Source organism: Sus scrofa, chromosome 10, assembly GCF_054392235.1.
Source record: "Sus scrofa isolate SSC_HxYL_T2T_F1_AM1 chromosome 10, Sscrofa_HxYL_maternal_Yorkshire_Landrace_v2.0, whole genome shotgun sequence".
Lineage (NCBI taxonomy): Eukaryota > Metazoa > Chordata > Mammalia > Artiodactyla > Suidae > Sus > Sus scrofa.
Window position 1 is genome coordinate 62,488,689 of NC_139392.1, and position 21,676 is coordinate 62,510,364.

General features: G+C 34.7%; 1 protein-coding gene across 2 annotated transcripts in view; it reads left to right on the top strand.

Annotated features, from left to right (window-relative positions):
• LOC110255677 (uncharacterized) overlaps nucleotides 1-21,676 on the top strand; it is a 1,749,062-nt gene that overhangs the window by 1,188,165 nt on the left and 539,221 nt on the right. Inside the window, exon 8 of one of the 2 annotated variants that reach the window (XR_014817784.1) lies at nucleotides 10,995-13,087. The exons of the other annotated variant lie outside the window; for it this stretch is intronic. The gene's annotated coding sequence lies outside the window, so the exon portion shown is untranslated. Of the gene's footprint in view, nucleotides 1-10,994; nucleotides 13,088-21,676 lie in introns of those variants that run through there. 2 annotated transcript variants of the gene reach the window in all.

The window sequence follows — 21,676 nt, forward strand, 5'->3', positions numbered from 1 at the left end:
TGGACTTATGAATGATGGCCATTCTGACTGGTGTGAGGTGGTATCTCATGGTAGTTTTGATTTGCATTTCTCTTATAATCAGCGATGTGGAGCATTTTTTCATATGCTTGTTGGCCGTCTGTATATCTTCCTTGGAGAAATGTCTATTCAGGTCTTTTGCCCATTTTTCCATTGATTGATTGACTTTTTTGCTGTTGAGTTGTATAAGCTGCTTATATATTCTAGAGATTAAGCCCTTGTGGGATGCATCATTTGAAACTATGTTCTCCCATTCCGTAAGCTGTCTTTTTGTTTTCTTTTTGGTTTCCTTTGCTGTGTAAAAGCTTTTCAGTTTGATTAGGTCCCATTGGTTTATTTTTCTCTTATTTCTATTGCTTTGGGAGACTGACCTGAGAAAGTATTCATGATGTTGATGTCAGAGAGTGTTTTGCCTGTGTTCTCTTCTAGGAGTTTGATGGTGTCCTGTCTTATATTTAAGTCTTTCAGCCATTTGGGGTTTATTTTTGTGCATGGTGTGAGGGTGTGTTCTAGTTTCATTGCTTTGCATGCAGCTGTCCAGGTTTCCCAGCCATGCTTGCTGAATAGACTTTCTTTTTCCCATTTTATGTTCTTACCTCCCTTGCCAAAGATTAATTGACCGTAAGTGTCAGGGTTTATTTCCGGGTTTTCGGGTTTTTTTTTTGTTTTGTTTTGTTTTTTTGTCTTTTTTTGCCATTTCTTGGGCCGCTCCCGCGGCACGTGGAGGTTCCCAGGCTAGGGGTCCAATCGGAGCTGTAGCCACTGGCCCATGCCACAGCCATAGCCACGCAGGATCTGTGCTGCATCTATGACCTACACCACAGCTCACGGCAACGACGGATTCCTAACCCACTGAGCAAGGCCAGGGATCGAACTCGCAAGCTCATGGTTCCTAGTCAGATTCATTAACCACTGAGCCACGATGGGAACACCTTAAAGATGTTTTTTGGGTTTTTTTTTTTTTATTTCCAGGTTTTCTATTCTGTTCCCTTGGTCTGTCTGTCTGTTTTGACACCAGTACCACACTGTTTTGCTGACTGTGGCTTTGTAATATTTCTTGAAGTCTGGGAGAGTTATGCCCCCTGCTTGGTTTTTGTTTCTCAGGATTGCTTTGGCGATTCTGGGTCTTTTGTGGTTCCATCTAAATGTTTGGATTGTTTGTTGTAGTTCTGTGAAAAATGTCATGGGTAATTTGATAGGGATAGCATTGAATCTGTAGATTGCTTTGGGTAGCAGGGCCATTTTCACAATATTGATTTTTCCGATCCATGAACATGGAATATCTTTCCATTTCTTTACATCTTCTTTAATTTCTTTGATTAAAGTTTTATAGTTCTTGGCATATAAGTCCTTTACCTCCTTGGCCAGGTGTATTCCGAGGTATTTGGTTTTTTGAGGTACAATTTTAAAAGGTATTGTATTTTCCTATTTCTTTTCTACGATTTCATTGTTAGTATAGATAAATGCTACTGATTTCTGAAGGTTAATCTTATATCCTGCCACTTTGCTGAATTTATTAATAAGTGCAAGGAGTTTTGGGGTTGAGTCCTTAGGGTTTTCTATGTATAGTATCATGTCGTCTGCATACAGTGACAGTTTGCTCTCTTTTCTTCCTATATGGATGCCTTTTATTTCTTTTGTTTGTCTAATTGCTGTAGCTAGAACTTCCAAAACTGTGTTGAGTAGCAGTGGTGAGAGTGGGCATCCATGTCTTGTTCCAGATTTGAGTGAGAAGGCTTTCGGTTTTTCCCCATTGAGTATTGTATTTGCTGAGGTTTTGTCATAAATGGGTTTGATTATGTTCAGGAATGTTCCCTCTACATCCACTTTGGCGAGGGTCTTGATCATGAATGGATGTTGGACTTTGTCAAATGCTTTTTCTGCATCTATTGAGATGATCATATGATTTTTGACTTTTCTTTTGTTAATGTGGTATATGACATTGATTGATTTGCATATGTTGAACCATCCTTGTGAACCTGGGATAAACCCTACCTTGTTGTGGTGTATGATCTTTTTGCTGTAGCAAATTTAAGAGTATAGAAATTATTTCAAGTATCTTCTCTGACCAAATAGCATTTCTATCATCATACATTAAAATTTTAAATTTATAACAAAATTAAAAATCCCTTCCGCTTGGTATTTTCTCAAGAAATTAAACAAATCTTGGGTCAAAAAATGAAATAAAAAGTAAGATGACAGACCTCCTCAATGCCATGATAGTTAAACTATCTATGCATTTAAAACTTCAATAACATTAAGCTGAGTAAAGACGAAGGCAGACACAGAAGAGTGCATACTACATGATTTAATTTTCCTAAAATTCTAGAGAAGACATAGGGTTATTATGGCCAAACCAGATCAGTGGCAGGCTAGAGTTGATTGATAAGAAAGAGTCTAAGAGGATAGTTTGGAGTTGTAGTAAACAGATGAATACACCTCTTAAATTTATTGCAGCATGAATATAAAGTGGGTACATTATATTATGTGTAAGTTATGCTTTGAAAAAAGTTTATTTAAAAATATATCAAAGCAATTTACTTGTTTTCACTCTTGAAGACAAAGAGTTACTGTAATGAATAAATGAATTAGTAATTGTTACCTTTAAAGTAGGTCTTTTAAGAGAAAAAACCCTGTAGATATAACCTCAAATTACATGAAATATGTGTAAAATATATATTTGATGTCTTAAAGCAGAAAAAGAGTTAGGTTGATAGCTAAAATATAGTAAATTAACATGAAATATTTTCTAAAATTTGCATAAAAGAAACTCTATTTCAAAGGAGCAATCTTAAAAAGAAAATTATAAAATTAGTATTGTTGACTTACTCTTGTAAACATTTAATTTATGTAACCCTGTATCATCTGTGGGACATTTTTAGCCTTATTTTAATATTTTCAGTTTCATCCTAATAGATATGTTACTGTGTTAACAGAAAGTAGAAGCCCTTTGTTCTTAGAATAGTACAGTTATCAATTGTAAATTTGTTGCATGTATGCTCTTCAAAATATTTAAGAAATGCATCCATTTTTTCAATAGTGAAACTCAGTAGGTAGTAAATTTTCAGGTGATTGTATAAGGCACTGGCTGGAATCTTAATGTGGGATAATTTTACCTCTCTAGAAGCATAACAATATCCCTTAAATTGTACTTCCTAGGCTGATTTAGGCTTTTAAGAATTGAATATTTTATATATATATATATATATAAATAATATACAAGTGAGTCAAACGAGGTGGCTATTATATTTACTAAATATGCAAGTAGGGTGTTATTAGCAAGTGCTACAGTCATCTAAAACCATTTTATAATTTGATAAAATAACTAACAGGTGGTTCTACAGCTGTGCAAATCAGGGAAATGAAAAATGATGAATAAAATGAAAATGAATCTTTTTATTACCAAGAAAACAGTTTAGCTAAATTGTGGTAGACCTATTTTTAGCATAAGTTAAAGAGAATAAAAAAAACCCAAACACAAAAAGCAATAAAATTTTTTAATTTTTTTCAATATGGCAAGTAGTGTTGAGAGATTAACATATAAGACAATTAATGAAAATGAGTAAGAAAAACTACCAGTCTGTAAATACTTCCAATAAAAGCAAGGGAAGCATTATTGGTACACAAATGTATTACACATATAAATCTTTAATTTGAGCTATGTCATAATAGAAGATTTAAAATACTTTAAAATGAGGATTTCAGACTTACAGAGAAAAAAATTTTGAGGCGTTCTGTACCTGGCAGTGGTGAACTAGATTCTATCAAATTAACTCTTTTACAAGAGTAAATAATATAGATAGACAAAAGGTTAAGAAAAAACCTGTTTCATGATATCAGAAAGCTAGTAGGCAAAATTTCAGAGGAAAGGGAAGTCCCTGATTATGATATTAGTTATGCAAAGCATTTGCCACCACATCTCCCCTATAAAAAATAATGCCAAGCTTGAAAGTCCTGTTCTGAGGCTGAGACATTGAGCAGATACTTCTGTGCTCTCATATAGATGGGGAAACAAATAGTGAAGTTCAGGACCTGTCAAGGAGCTGGTAAATTATGCTACATTTTTAGCAAGGACCTAGAAGGGGAATGTTCTACAGACAACTGGAAAATGCAGGTGACTGGTCTATGGGAAACAGACCATATCTCAGGAGAACTGAAAATCAGCTTACTCTCATTTCAATCAACAGTGTTTTTACCTAGTCTAACTTTATGACAAAATATAAAAGAATATCCTTCTATGGCCTAAAATGACGTGTAAAATTCTCCATATACTATATTCAGCAATCAATCAAAAAATCATGAGACAGGCAGTGGACTTAAACAGAAATCAAGAAAATGACAGTAATTAGAGACTCAAAGGACATAAATCTAATGGAACTTTGTTACAGATTTTAAAATAATGTGATTACTCCTTAAATTCTCTCTTCATTTTAATTATTTGATCAATAAATAAAATGAAGACAGAATTTAAGAAATAAAGTGGAAACTATAACAATAAATCAAATGGTAATTTAAAAACTGAAAAGTAACTTTATGTCAGATATATTTAATAGCATTTTTGGTTTAGCTAATGAGAGAATTATTCTTCTGAATATATTTTGGAGGAAAACACTCATGTTTAAGTGAATAGAGACAAAAATACAGGAAATATAATAGACAATGATGTTAGAGAAAAAAGTTAACATGTATCATTATCCTCCTTCAAAGCTTCTGGAGAAGTTAACAAAAGCCAGCCAAATCTGCAGTCTTTATAAATTATTAACAATTGCTTACTCTTCCACTTACTGTTTATCACTATCCACCAGAGATAAAAGTCTTAATGTCAGTAATATGAAAGAATGCCAGGGGTTATTGTCACCCTAACTTCCATCAGCAGTGTGACTTTTGTTAACCCCTGATCATCTACGTTCCAAAATCAAATATTGAGGTCCTTTTTCTATGACACTTTCCAGAGCTGTCTGCTCTAGTCTTGGTCTTCCCCAAACCAGACCTACAGACAAAGACTGCCATAAGGTAGCTTAATTAGTAAACACATATGAGAACATGCATGGTGAAAGTGGAAGAGGGAAGAAATAAAAAGGAATACAATTTGCAACAGTGAACAACTAGAGGGCAATCTTCCAGACACCTCTGAGATGTATGCATAACAGCTCAGAGTTGTCCTTCAGGAAAACAAGACAACTGTGGCAGTTATTTATCAGCTTTCATTTCCTGTGGATTGACAGTTGCTCCAGCAACATACATTTCTCCACATCCTTGGATTGTGTCTGCATATAGCAGTGCCAAGTACCTCAGTACCACCAGAAGTCCTCTACTGGAGAAGAAATACGCATTTTAGGAGTTCAAGCTGAGGAGACGTTAGCAAGTGAGAGAATCTTCACAGGCGCAGGCAAACTTAGATGGCATGAGGGGAAATAGAGTAAATATATACTGCTCAGCACCTTTAATGTCCATCAGTAATAGAATGAAAAATAAGTTTGAAACATTCACATAAGTGGAAAACTCTTCAGGAATGAAAAGAAACAATCTATGCTACTTGCAAAAATATTGATGTGGCCCACAAACATAGTATTGAACAATGGAAACCAAACATCGAATAATATTTACAGCTCTTTTCAATTTATATGAGATTCAAAAATGGACAAAATAAATCCTGGCATTAAAAGCTCAAATGATGGTTAATATCGTACATCGAGTATAATTAAAACAAATTAAAAAGAAAGAATAAAGGGGGTGAGGAAGAAAAAAGATGGTGGTTAAATTTGAGGAAGAAAACCAGTAATGATTGGGAGGGTGTGTAAAAGGGGCTGTTTGGTTTTACTGGTAACATAATTCTTTAACTGGGTAATTGATTCATGCATTTTCACTCTGGGATAACTTATTGAGATGCACATAATTTCTAATTTCTGCAGTTATCCGTGTGTAAGTTCTGATTCAAAACAAAGTTTATATGTATTGTATAATATATATATACCTATATATATAGTACATTTATAATATATATATAGTCTAGCTTTTAAATTTGATCTTAATCTCTTTCAGTCTAGTTTCTAGCTTGCCAGGCTACGGATATTACCCCTTTTGGACTTCAATAATTGCTAAATTCAGTGCTTTTTCCCAGTCTCTCTCCCACTGACCTTTTCCACTGCATTGTCAAATGCATTTTTCTGCTTAATATTTGCTCCTCTCTTGGCTTCTATCATATTGCGTTTTACTGATTTACTTTTTAGCACATCTATATTTCTGATAAAATACCTATTTTAAAGCCTTCTGCAAATATAAATATATTCATGTTTTCCACAAAAACTTTTCTTTGATTTTGCCACATACAGTAATCTTTAATCTCTCCTATTGTTATAAAATTGGTTATTTGGATAGGTTTTGATGAGTTATGGCAAATAATAGGTTGATTGTTATAGAATGAAATAATCTATTCATGTAAGCTTCATGTGTAACTATGGAAATATATATGTACATATTTAGATATGACCCTTAAGGCACATGGGTTTGCACTGCATGGGTTCACTTATACATGGATTGTTTTTTCAATAGTAAATACTACAGCACTATACAATCTGCAGTTGGTTGAATCCTTGGATGTGGAAATATGGATACAAAAGTAACCTTGGATATGGAGGGCCTAGATTTTCAGTTGTCCAGGGGGTCAGAGCATCTAACCCACATTGCTGAAGGGTCAACTGTGTAATGTCTGTCCTATAATGTTGTAATAACTATATTCCAATCTCTAATAAATAAGATATTGCCAAGAAGAGTTGTTCAAGTTCAAACACCTCCTTGATGTTAATGAAAGATGGAGATATGTTTATCCTAGGCAACAGTGATGGTAATATTTCCTAAATAATTGAATCATCAAATAAAATTTTCATCCTATAGTGGTTAGTCTTTATATGGTCAATATTTCTTATATTGTTACATATTTACCTTGTAGGCAGTGCTACAACTTTATTATTGTTGTAATGAAAATTCTGCATTTTTATGTTTAGAACTAATACCTTAGTTTAGAGCTTAGTAATTATATTTATGGAGACAAATTTTATATAATTTTAAGAGTATTAAGTGAAATTTAAAAGAATTGTAAGAAAAATAGATAAAGGGGATCAAAGATTAAAAAGAAAAAAAGAGCATTGATATATTTTATACATTTCAATAGTCACTAATTGTAATAATAACTTTCATAATATATAGTTACATTTGTAACATTTGTCACATATCATATTATTCAATGCAATATAAATTTAGAAACAGCAATGCAATATACATTTAACATAGATAAACAGTAATATACAAAAAGATATCAACAGGTACATGAAAAGAAATATCAGTGTTTCACACCTGATAGTCAAGTAAAAAGCAAATCTGATTATTCCAATGAATTATTAATTTTCACCTTTGTGAAAACATTGATAATATCTAAAGGTATCATAAATGTAGAAAAGGTACGCTTTTGTGCTATGAGTAGAAGCATAAATAACTTAAGCTATTTTGTGGAAATTTTCCCAATCTATCTGAATTTAAGTACATTTACTTTTCTTAGTCAACTGCATGTCTCTGGGTGTCTACTTCTAGTTTTCAGAGCTCATTCTTTCCAGATGCCGTGCATGCGAAAAAGGGGGAAATAGATGCCCATGATGATCTTCTGGCAAAATGAAGAAAAGCAACTAATGATAAATTCAGTAAACAGAGATACCAAGTTAAATATTATTACCATGGCAACTAATTTGTGGAAATTATAAACTTTGAGAGCTAAAAGTTTATTTTTATAGAACATGATTTATTTCAGGCTAATATAATACTCTTTCTCAGAAATATTTTTAAGAAAAAATGTATTCTGAAGAGTAGTATCTACTTTGCAACAATGTCATGAAATAGAGAATTTTTTTCAATTACCTGTCTCATTAATGTTTCTTAACCATATAGGAGAAGGACTTGAAAGTTTAGGAGTAATTACTGGAAAATATTACTTAGGAAAGAAACTTATTTGCGAATCCAAAAATTTCAATATGGAAAATAAAGGGCAAAATTAAAGTTTAACCAATAGAATATGGATCATATATACTGTCCTACTATAATGTGCACATAAGTCCAGATATGAAGAGTTGCAGATATAGGCTTAGGCACAGGCATTGATATGCAAACACATACAATACACAGATATGAAGTCATGGATACAGGCTTAGGCATGCATATTGACACACAAATGCAAATAATATACAGATATAAGCTTAGGCATAGGCATTGATGCACACACACACATACATTATATATATAAATATATACATATACATATGTACATATGTGTATGTCACATGTATACAGTAGTTCTTTGTAAAGGGAATTTAGACGGGCCCCATCTAAATGTCCATCAATAGAGGATTGTTTATGTAAATTATGGTTTGTCAATATGCAGTCAACAACAAAGAAGACATATATGCCTAATAAGTTTTAATAAAAAATGAAAGTACACTATAGAACAATATGAAAATTTGATTTCATTCAACCTATTACACTTCTAATGATAATGGTCATCTTGTCTCTTTATTGTCAACCCAGCATTTCAGTCATATCTCAACACACTTGTTTTTTCCAGGGTAAGAATTCTGACATCTGCTAGCATGTTAGCTTATAAACATCCTCAATCCTTAACTGATTGATCTTTTTGACTTCAAATTTTCCATCTGTCTATCAGTGTCATGACACATTATATATGATTTAAAACATGGAGAGAGAAAGGCTGTAAAATTATACACTGTACATTTATCCTACAATCTTCTTGCTTTAAGGAAAAATACTGTACTATAAGTTCTCTACCATCTATCTATCTGTCTGTCTGTCTGTCTGTCTATCTATCTATAAAAAGGAAACCTGACAGAAAAGAAAGAAACTAGAGAACCAATATCCTTAAATAAAGTAAGAGCACTATTCCAGATGAAATTATAGTATCTTTCTGGAACTGCTGTGCTTGTTAGAATTCATTAATGAAAAAGGCTTAAAAGGGTAAGTCTATAGTGTTATAATGCATATATCTCATGTACAGACTATCTTTTCAAACTACTCATGACATATATTTTGTACTAAGTTGATGTAGTAATTTTGTTTCAGTAATTACATATGTATTTTATTTATGGGTATGCACTATGAAAATATAGTATCGACTTTAAAAGAATCAAAAAGTGTTTGAGCTGTATCTAATGGATTAAACACTCCAACATTTTTTAGTTTTAATTTTTTCATGAGGCAAATAGTTTTAAATTATGCATTATTTTAAATAAATGATAATGACGTTATTCAGTGTTCTACTTAGGGCATTTTAATTATAAGAAATTGCAAACATTCCTGCCTAGCTCATTAAAGATCCTGACTCTTCCATTTTAGCTCTTTACTTACCAGCAAAAATTGATTCCGGTGAGATTTGGTTAGGCTGCTCTTGGGAAATATGCCCATTCCTAGTTGAAGTAGTTGTCATGGCAGATTCATATCAAACAAAAAAAATGGCCATTAGCTATAGAATACAGGAAGCTTAGCAGGTTCACTTGAAGGTGAGCTTAGAAAATATAAAGCACTTACATAGCTCTACTGCTCTTGATTTGTCCATTTTCTTAATAGTTATCTTGTTGATTGGAATAAAATTTTAAAGAAGGAAGAATGAATGAAATATTCATTTGACTTTTTCCATTATCATTCGTGAATTAGAGAGACAGTGAAAATGGACGAAAAATGCTTTTCATACCAAGTGTTAAATCATGCTGGTGTTTACAAAACAATGTAGTATATCCATTTGAAATTTCATGTTTTTATTTTGTAAGGATATAATTTTTACACTTTCCAAAGGTGCACTGTCTAAATGAAATAAAGCAAGTCAGCACAATCCTTTTAGAAATGAGGAACATAGGAACATATATGTAAGCTGATTAACATTTTGTATTATTAACTGTAAAATGGACCAGAAGAGGTATTCAATTAATGTAAGCTGGTTGATTAAATGGTTAAATTCTACTATTGTAATTCTCAACTGGTATAATAGAAAATGTGTTACCAGAAATACTGATAAAATAGAAAATGGGTCAGAAAGTTTTTTGAAGAGCTGATAACTTAAGCCATTTTGAAAGATGAAAGTTAAAAAGTATTTATTGACTAGTATTTCTTTTTTGTTTAAAGCAACGTTGACGTTAGATGGATTTTCTACTTCTAAAAATCTCAAAGAAATATAAACAAAATTGAAATTCTGCAGAACATTAGTATATTTTTTGGTAGGAATGCCTTGGATCCTGTATGCATGCATTATTAGGAAAGTAAAAAGTTATGACACAATTCTTTTCTGAAACCAGAAGGTAAAAAATGTAACTGCTTTTAGGGGGTCATATGCTAAAGGGGTATGTTGGGGAAATGTGGTGGTGAATTTAAGAAAAATCAGTATTTGGAGTTCCTGTCGTGGCTCAGTGGTTAACGAATCCGACTAGAAACCATGGAGTTGTGAGTTTGATCCCTGGCCTTGCTCAGTGAGTTAAGGATCCAGCGTTGCCCTGAGCTGTGGCGTAGGTTGCAGATGCGGCTCAGATCCCATTGCTGTGGCTCTGGTGGAGGCCGGCAGCTACACCTCGGATTAGACCCCTAGCCTGGGAACCTCCATATGCCGCAAGTGTGGCCCTATAAAGAAAAAAAAAAAAAGAAAAATCAGTATTCAAAAATATTGAAAGTAAGCATTTGGGTTGAGAAAAAGCTTGAAAGATAGACAGATAAACTGGCATTTACTCAGTTTCTTTTGATCATAGTTTAATCCCACTTCTGAGCATTATCAGTCACTTCAAAGTCTTTTAAATCTCTTCATATATGAGTGGGTCCTGTGCTCTCCCAGTTAGCTCTTTTTTTTTTTTTCTTGATGAATTTTATTACATTTATAGGTGTACAAAAATCATCACAACCAAATTTAACAGGATTTCTGTCCCAAACCCATTTAGCTCTAAAGGGGAGAAGAGGTGTTACATGGCTGAAGCTGATGAGGAAGACATCATTGCCGAGACCAGCTCAGCAGGATGGGGCTGAAGAATGGGTGCTATGGAACTTAAGGAAAAAAGTTAACATAAAACAAGACACAGAGACATTTATCTTAAGTAAAGGTGGCAACCGGGGGACTCAAGGTCTCAGGGACCAAGAGCCCTGCCTCAAGAAACCACACTGCTTTTATTGTGCTCTTGAGGATTATGTCAAGTGAAAAGGGGGTTGTAGGTGCAGCATATAGGTTTTCTTTATTATTTTAAATGTCACTTAGCTGGTAAATGGTTAAACTTTTACTCTAAACTTTAGGCATTTAAGAATCATTAGCATTTGAGTTAGCTATCTGTGCATAGCATTTCAGAGAATCCTCACTGTGCATACCTATTTGTGGCAACCCTGTGTGCCTAGGTTTGCACCTTGGTTCTCTTTTCTAATACATATTCTGTTAACGACCACTCATAAACCACTTGGTCATGAGGTTCCTCTTTCTCTTATTCTTTAGAGGACATATCATGCTTGTGCAAATGGCGTGCCAATCTGCACAGGTCTGGAGGCGCCTAGACCATTGTATTATGTCCTCATTCAGCTGACCCCGGGAATAACCCATGCCCTTAGGTCTTTGTTCTTAAGCTTAAGTCATTTACCATCACCATTACTGTTTCTCAAGTGGGAAGATGGGACAAAGTAAGGAAAGATAAGAAGGAGTTTTCAGCAAAGAGGCTAAGAAAATATTATAAAAACATGTCTCACAACATATCATGATACGATATACATGGTCTCTTTGTTCATATTTGGAGTATATGAGGGGGTAAGAGTGCAAAATGTTGATATTGTTGAGGTATGGGGTGAAATGAAAAATTAGTAGCCAGAAGCACCCTTACTGAAAAAGACTAAAATAAAAAAACCAATAGAAATATTTGAGGAGTAAAGACATTTTCATCTTCAAATTTCAATTTATGCCAGCAAGGATTAACAAAATACTAACCTTACACATGGAGAATAAAATGGCCTTCATAAATTAAAATGGCATGACATATTCAAGTGTGGATTTCAGAGGTTGAGAAATTAACTAACATACCAATCATGATTTGGGCCAGTCATATCATACCCCTTGGAATACTGGGCATTTCTCTCATTCCTTTTTCAATAGATAAAAATAAATTTCATACCACCCATTGACTAGAGTCGAGCTGAAAACTCCTGATTTCTTCTCAGTGATACTGTAAAGATTTTATTTTTTAATGTTATAACTTCGTTAGCGTTTGACTTGGTTAAACTCTCTGCTACTAATAATTCTTAACTATTCAAATGAATAATGAAAAAATTTCCAGTATCAAAAATATAATCATAATAGTCATTATCTTTTCCCTCCCTCTCACTTTTCAACTGGTTATCCCATATCTCAAATATAAGAATGGTTTATATGTTGGTATGTATCTTGCCAGACCTTTTTCCTATTCATAATCTAAAATATATTTATATTAAGTAAACATTAAGTTTTCACCCAAATAGCCAATATCTCCTTTCACATACTAAATTCATTACATTTATAATTAGGCCCCTATGCTGTGAACATGAATCTGTATGCTTATGAGTATGTGCTGATAATAGGATTTTTCCTACATATATTCATGTTTGATATTAAAATCTTTTTTCCAAAGAAATATGACTTTTCATATGGTACATATTGCTAAAATTTACTTTCTCTTATATTAGTTTTTTTTAATTCCTTTGTGCTAACAAGTTGCCTCAATTTTTTCAAATTTTTATTAAAATATAGTTGATTGAAAATGTTGTGCCAGGAGTTCCCTTCATGGTTCAGCACTTAACAAACCTAACTAGGATCCATGAGGATACAGGTTCGATCCCTGGCCTTGCTCAGTGGGTTGAGGATCTGGCATTGCTGGGAGCTGTGGAGTAGGCAGCAGATGCAGCTTGGATCCCACATTGCTGTGGCTGTGGCTTAGGCCAGCAGCTGTAGCTTTGATTCCACCTCTAGCCTGAGAATTTCCATATGCTGTGGCCCTAAAAACCAAAAAAAAAAAAAAAAAAAAAAGGCCAATTTCTGCTGTACAACTAAGTGACAGTCCACAATCTTAGCATCTTAAAACAACACAAATTTATTATCTCACAGTTTCTATGGGTCAGGAGTTTAGGTGCAGGTTAAGTGCTCTGCTCATGATCTAGCCAGGCTGAAATCAAAGTGTCAGGTGAGGCTGGTATCTCAAAGAAATCTCAAGGGTCTTTTTACCTTATTAGGTGTTGGAAAAAATTCAGTTTCTTGCAGTTACAGCACTAGATCTTGAGCTCCTAGAATCTGCCCACCATTTCTTGCCGTTTGACCCTCTCTCATCTCCCACAACATGGCAATTTGCTTTTCCAAGGTAAACAAAGCTACTCCTAAAAGAGCACCTTTTACCTCTGACCTCTAGATCCTCTTTAAAAGCAGCTTTGTTTACCTTGGAAACCACTCAACTAATTAGGTCAGACTCCCACAGGATTATTTCCCTTTTGATTAACTTAGAATCAGCAGACTAAAGACCTACAGAGATCTGAAGAAATCCTTTCTCTTAAAGCATTATCTAACCAAGGAAATGACTATTCCATCCTACTCACATTATGCTCAAAAGCATGCGCTCATGTAGGACACATACACTAGAGGACAGGGATCTTGAAGTATGTTATGAGTTGAATTGTCATCTAAAAATTCCTGTGTTGTAAAATCCTTACCCCCGCTCCTCGGAATGTAACCTGATTTGGAGATAGAATCTTTGCAGAAGTACTCAAGGTAAAATGAGTTCATTTGGGTGAGGTCAAATCCGCTATGATTGGTGTCCTTATAAGCAGGGGAAATTTGGAGACAGACCCAAAAGGAGAATGCCCTTCATAGATGAAGACAGCCTTCTGTAATCTGAGGAGAGAAGTCTGGAACAGATTTTTTTTTTTTTCTTTCACAGCCTTCAGGAAGAGTCTACCTTGCCAATGCCTTTTAGACCAAGAGTCTCCAAAACTGTGAGAAAATACATTTCTGTTAAGCCAGTCAGGTTGTAGTAATGTCTAATGGCAGCCCTACAAGACGGGTACAAAAATTATTTTAGAATTCTGCCTACCACATGGCTTCACCCTCCCTTTTCCCCTATTAAATAATATTTCTTCATGATATTCTGTGTTCTAGATGAGAAGTTGTCAGTCTTACAGTGCATATTGTGGGACCTATATTTAAGAGCTTTATTTATTTTGAAATACATAAATTCTTTAAAATAGTCCTATCTCAGAGTAGAATACTTGAATATCCACATATTTACTTCTTGGAACCAGTGTTGCAAAACTTGGTCTCTATCCACCCATGCCAAATAGAAACTTGGAGACAGAGTTTTAGGTGAAGGAGAAAAAAAAAAGAACTTAACATTTCTTTGTCAGGCAAAGGGGGCAACAGCAGGCTATGCCTACATGGGGAAGAGTTGTGAAGAGTTTTATAGTAAAAAGGAGAAAAACAGGGTTCCAGATAAGTATAAGAGGACAAATATGCATTCTTTTTTCTTTGGGGGGAATCTTCAGTCATCAAAGTTGGTGTCATGAGATCTCAGCATGGTCCTTATGGTCTTCTGAGTTATTGTATCTTAATTTTTTCCTAAAACAAAAATACTTGTAAAAAGATCATTTTGATCAGAGGTTAAGGCAATCTAGGAAAATCCCCCCAAAAAAATTATGTGCTTATAATCTTTGACCCACAGTCAGTTGTGCGCAGGGTGCCTAATCTGTAGCTCATGAGTAATTTTGGAAAGGGTGCAATTAAGCCAGGGAGAAGCACAAGCAAGGGCTCTAAGCTATTAAGTTTTAAACCAGTTATTCCTAAAGAAGCATAACTTTTCTCTTAGGTGCATGAGGTGCCTGCATCACCAGTATGACTAAGAATTATATGAACTGTTGTGGCTTTCAGTGGGTTACTCTGAAAGGGGAAGAATTTATCAGAGTCAATAAACATCATTCGGTTTCTATCCCAGTCGTGGAATAGCAACAACTATCATCTATTGAGGGATTGCTATGTTCACACAGGAATTCTTTATGTGCATTGTTGTCCTATAAGGGACACATCCTGATGTTGTTAAGTATCTTCACAAGGTCACAGCTAAAATATAATGTAGCTTAGACCCAGAACATGGATATTATCATAGCTACATGGTTGGACAGTTTCAGCCTAGTCAAATGTACAGGACACTAATGACCACATAATAAAATAGTAGTTATCAGAGGACTTTTTTTTTTGTCAGTGTAAGTTATGAGCAGTTTTGGCTTTTCATGCACAAATTAAAAAATAAATGGTAGAATTCTAATTTTTTATATAATTTTTATTTTTTTCATTATAGCTGGTTTACAGTGTTCTGTCAATTTTCTACTGTACAGCATGGTGACACAATTACAAATACCTATATAGATTCTTTTTTCTTACATTATCATGCTCCATCATAAGTGATTAGACATGTATAGTTTTCTGAGATACCTCCATACTGTTCTCCATGGTGGCTGTACCACCTTACATTTCCCACCGACAGTACAGGAGGGTTCCCTTTTCTCCACATCCCCTCCAGCATTTGTTATTTGAGGACATATTAATGATGGCCATTCTGACTGGTGTGAGCTGGTATCTCATGGTAGTTTTGATTCGCATTTCTCTAATAATCAGGGATGTTGAGCATTGTTTCATGTGCTTGTTGGCCATCTGTATATCTTCCTTGGAGGAATGTCTATACAGGTCTTTTGCCCATTTTTCGATTGAGTTGTTGGCTTTTTTGCTGTTGAGTTGTATAAGTTGTTTGTATATTTTAGAGATTAAGACCTTGTCAGTTGCATCATTTGAAACTATTTTCTCCCATTCTGTAAGTTGTCTTCTTGTTGTCTTTTTGGTTTCCCTTTCTGTAAAAAAGCTTGTCAGTTTTATGAAGTCCCATTTATTTATTTTTGCTTTTATTTCTGTTGCTTTGGGAGACTGACCTGAGAGAATAATCATAAGGTTGATGTCAGATAATGTTTTGCCTCTGTTCTCTTCCAGGGGTTTGATGGTGTCTTGTCTTATATTTAAGTCTTTCAGCCATTTTGAGTTTATTTTCATGCATGGTGTGAGGGCGTGTTTGAGTTTCATTGATTTCATTGCTTTGCATGCAGGTGTCCAGGTTTCCCAGCAATGCTTTCTGAAAAGACTGTCTTTTTCCCATTTGATGTTCTTGCCTCCTTTGTCAAAGATTAATTGACCATAGGTGTCGGGGTTTATTTCTGGGTTCTCTATTCTGTTCCATTGGTCTGTCTGTCTCTTTTGGTACCAGTACCATACTGTCTTAATGACTTTGGCTCTATAATATTGCTTGAGATCTGGGAGAGTTATGCTTCTGCTTGGGGTTCAGTTTTAAAAGGTGTTGTATTTTTGTATTCCCTTTTTAATATTTCATTATTAGCATAGCAGAAATGTTAATCTAGTTTCAGAATGTTAATCTAGTATATTGCTATTTTGCCGAATGTGTTGATAGGTTCGAATATTTTTGTATGGAGTCCTTAGGGCTTTCTACATAAAGTATTATGTTATCTGCATACAGCAACAATTTTACCTCTTCTCTTCAAATTTGGATTCCTTTTATTTCTTTTCTTGCTCTGATTGCTATGGCTACGACTTCCAATACTATGTTGAAAAAAAGTGGCAAGAGTGGGTATCCTTGTCTTATTCCAGATTTTGTGTGAAGGCTTTCAGCTTTTCTCCATTGAGTATTGTATTTGCTGTGGGTTTGTCATAAATGGCCTTGATTGTGTTAAGGTATGTTCCCTTTATACCCACTTTGGTAAGAGTTTTATCATGAATGGATGTTGGGATTTGGGAAATGCTTTTTCTGCATCTATTGAGATGATCATGTAGTTTTTGACTTTTATTAATGAGGTATATGATGTTGATTGATTTACATATGTTTCACCATCCTTGTATCCCTGAGATGAATCCCACCTAGTTGTGGTGTATGACCTTTTTGTATGTTGTTGGATTTGGACAGCTCAAATTTTGTTGAGAATTTTTGCGTCTATATTCATCAAAGATATTGGGCTCTAGTTTTCCTTTTTGGTGATGTTTTTGTCTGGTTTTGGAATTAAGGTCATGCTGGCATCATAGAATGTCTTTGGGAGTGTTCCTCCTTCTTCAGCCTTTGAGAAAGTTTAAGGAGGATGAGTATAAGTGAATTCTAATTTTTCTCATGTAAGAAAATGATCAAAATCTATTCAGTTATGAACAGATGGTGACAACACAACTACTTCCAACTTTTCCCTATGTCTTCACTTAGGTGAAACATCTATCCTCAAGGCTGTTGGCGTTATATTTAATAGCCAAATAGAATGAAGAAAGGATAAGAATTCCTTTCTTTAATGTGTTATACAATTATTTATTTCTGCTGCTATCACACTGTCTAGAACCTAGATATATCTCCCTCATACTTAACAAGTAAAACAGGAAAATGCATTTGTAGTTAACGCTTTGACATAGGACATAAATACAAATGGAAATAGGAAGGACAGCATGGTTATGATGCAGGCAAACATTTTTGCTACAGTGAGTGTATCCATTAAGAAGTGATAACCTCATTCTCAACTTCTATTCACACTGGATGAAATAGAAGGGGAATTTGGCAGCTTGTATTGTTGAAGTCCAAAGGAAAAATGTCCTAAAGTAATAGTTGAAGGTGCAAGTCAATTATGCCACTGAGAATGCATATTTTTTCACTCTCTTCAATCATTTCTTCCTTCCTAAGATTGGGACCTTTTATGTATGTGTAGGGGGCCATCAGACTTGAGTGTTTCCTAATTACATCCTCTTCACATTCAGCAGGAAGAGAAACAATCTCCACTTGAAATATGAAACCATGATAATTCGATAGAATTACTAAACAACTTTAGTCCACTTGTCCACACAGAGTTCAAGCAATCATCATCAGAACATTATAAACTGATAAGCTTAAATTAAAAATGTGAGTGTCGGAGTTCCCGTCGTGGCACAGTGGTTAATGAATCCGACTAGGAACCATGAGGTTGTGGGTTCGATCCCTGGCCTTGCTCTGTGGGTTAAGGATCTGGTGTTGCTGTGAGCTGTGGTGTAGCTTGCAGACGCAGCTCGGATCCCGTGTTGCTGTGGCTCTGACGTAGGCCAGCGACTACAGCTCCGATTCGACCCCTAGCCTGGGATCTTCCATGTGCCTGGGAGCGGCCCAGGAAAATGGCAAAAAGACAAAAAAATAAATAAATAAATAAAAATTAAAAATAAATAAATAAATAAAAATGTGAGTGTCAGACAAACCTGTACAATTTAACAAGCAAGACATTAGAACAAATAGCATCAGATGATCTAGATGAACATTTCATTCAGGTGATGTGAAGCCCTGCTGAATTTTTCCTCATAACAGAATAAACTTCTTTTAGAAAAAACTACAACCCTTCCATATGTTAATGTTTCCTCTGGAGTAGTTACTGAAAATAAAAACCAGCAAAAGTCCCCTTTATCTAAGACTTTTCCTTATAGCTATTATCATGTGGGAATTATTTATAAAATTTGTGGATGCATTTTATTGGATAGAAGTTTATTTTATCTAAGCCAGTTTTTAGGTCCAAGTATGTTTTGTCTTAAATAATTTTTAATATGTTTTATCTAATTTGAGAAAAATCCCCTCTCTTTTTCAGGAATTCTTAACAAATGAATTTTCTTAATTTGTATATATTGATTTTATAAATTTGTCTCCAAATAATGTTTTATCTTCAATTTAGAATGATGTTTTTTTGGTGCCACTTCCCAGTCACCTATCGCACATGTTTACATCTATTATTATCATTTTGTGAGACTTTTATTATTTAAAAAATGTAGATATGTACTTAAAGATGGCACTTTACGTTCAGTATTTAGGGATGAAACTTACATCCCCGGGATTGAGATTTATAGATGAGAATGCAGGGAATATAGATTTCATTTTGAAATTCTGTTATAATACTGATGTCTTTGAACCACTTTAATTATAAAGTAAAACATTCCAGAGTAGAATGAAGGAGATTGTTACTACTTTAAAACTATTACTTTAGTTATTACTTTCTTATCAATAAAGTACAAAAATAGTGAATTCTCAAATAAGAGATAAAAAACAGCACATTGATAGATAAAAGACAAACCACAAAACTTTCCAAACTTCCTTGACAACATGAGGTTGGAAGAAATGTTACTGCTTCTTTGTAAATGAGGTGGTGTCATAAAGAGGGCATTTTTTCACTATAGAGCTGTATTTCTTGCGTATTTTCTGAGGTGTTTCCTTCTGCAATTATCTGGAAGTTACATTATTGGTTGTTTACTTACACTTTTACCTTAAAATAGTTTATTTATATCTTACAATGTAAATGCCTTGGAAGTATGATTTAGCCAATAATTGGAATAGTACATAATGTCTTATAGTTAAGCATCTGATAGTATAGTCTCATTTTCTTTTTTTGTTTTGTTTTGTCTTTTTGTCTTTTCTAGGGCTGTACCCGAGGCATATGGAGATTCCCAGGCTAGGGGTCTAATCATAGCTGTAGCAACCAATCTACCCCAAAGCCGTAGCAACATAGGATCTGAGCTGCGTCTGCAAGCTACACCACAGCTCACGGCAACACCAGATCATTAACCCACTGAGTGAGGCCAGGGATTGAACCTACAACCTCATGGTTCATAGTTGGATTTGTTAACCAGTGAGCCATGAGGGGAACTCCTATTTTCATTTTCTTATTGCCTAGTTGATATAAAAAAATGAAACTGGGAAAAAGAAGAGGAAATAGTAAATTAAATCCAAGATGGTTTTGACAGCAAGGTCATCTGCTACAGCTTACCAGAAAAAAAAAAAAAATCAAAACTGCTTTCTCTCCACTTACACACACAGACATACACACAGACACACGCACACACAGAATGATGTTGAGAGTGAGAATATTCTTATATCAACTGGCTTTATTATATGTACCAGAGCTTTTTTAGCACACAAATTTGCTTTTTCAAAATTATGTTTAGATTTAAACAGTGAACAAGTTGTTGCGTTTTCTTGTTTGCTTTTTTAAACAAAATAAAACATTATGCTAAGTGATAGAAGCCAGACACAAAATGTCACATATCGTATATTTCCATTTATATGAAATACTCAGATTATGCAAATCTGTAGAGATTGGAAGCTGATTACTAGCTCCCAAGGGCTGAGAGGAGGAGGAAACCAGAGTGCCTGTTTAATAGGTATGAGTTTCTTTGGGGGATAATGAAAATGTTTCTGAAAATAGATAGTGATAACAGTTGCACAAAATTCTGAATGTACTAATTGCCACTTAACTGTGTGCTTTAACATGAATAAAATGATAAATGTTATGTGTATTTTAGACAGACAGAGCTATAAGTAAATATGGCTAAATGCTGCCAGTTAGTAAAAGTATAGTTTACTCTAGTAAATGTGTAAAATATATAGGCGAATGTGAAAAATAACATTTAATAGTGTCTTAATTAACAATATGGAAAGAACTTTTAAAATATGAAAAGTTGGGAGTTTCCTGGTGACTCAGTGGTTTAAGGATCTGGTGTTTTCTCTAATATGGCTCTCACTACCGCTGTGGCATGGGTTGGATTCCTCGTCTGCCAACTTCTGCGTGCTGTGGGCATGACAAAAAATATGAAAGGTTTATTTAGCTTGTATTGTATTAAAAAGGACAAGTAAATGTGACTATTCAATAAGTAAAATATTTACAAAAATTTTTGAAAATTACATTATAGAAAGAGAAAAATAGACCAAAGCTGGGACAACAAACTCAAATGGAAACGATCAAAGATCTGTGGGTTGACAATTAGTAAATACTTTAAATTAACTTGCAGGCTTGTGGTCATTGTGACACAGCTCTAAGCACAGTCCATTTCATGAAATTGAACCTGTGTCATTAATCAGTGACATGAAATCTACAGGAAGATCAACTTGATTAGTAAATATGTGCATACATTGTAAATGATCTAATGCTTTGAGGGAGTTTTTTTTTTTTTTTTTTTTGTCTTTTGTCTTTTTGTTGTTGTTGTTGCCATTTCTTGGGCCGCTCCTGCGGCATATGGAGGTTCCCAGGCTAGGGGTCCAGTCGGAGCTGTAGCCACCAGCCTATGCCAGAGCCACAGCAACGCGGGATCCGAGCCGCGTCTGCAACCTACACCACACCACAGCTCACGGCAACGCCGGATCGTTAACCCACTGAGCAAGGGCAGGGACCGAACCCGCAACCTCATGGTTCCTAGTCGGATTCGTTAACCACTGCGCCACGACGGGAACTCCTGAGGGAGATTTTTAAAAACATTCAACTAGGTCATATGTTTATCCCTAACATATTTTTAATTCACTGTGTATTGAAATATAAAATATACGAAAGTGGAGTTCTCATCGTGGCTCAGTGGTTAACGAATCTGACTAGGAACCATGAGGTTGCGGCTTTGATCCCTGGCTTTGCTCAGTGGGTTAAGGATCTGGCGTTGCTGGGAACTGTGGTGTAGGTCACAGACATGGCTCGGATCTGGTGTTGCTGTGGCTCTGGCACAGCTCCAATTTAACCCCTAGCCTGGGAACCTCCATATGCTGTGGGAGTG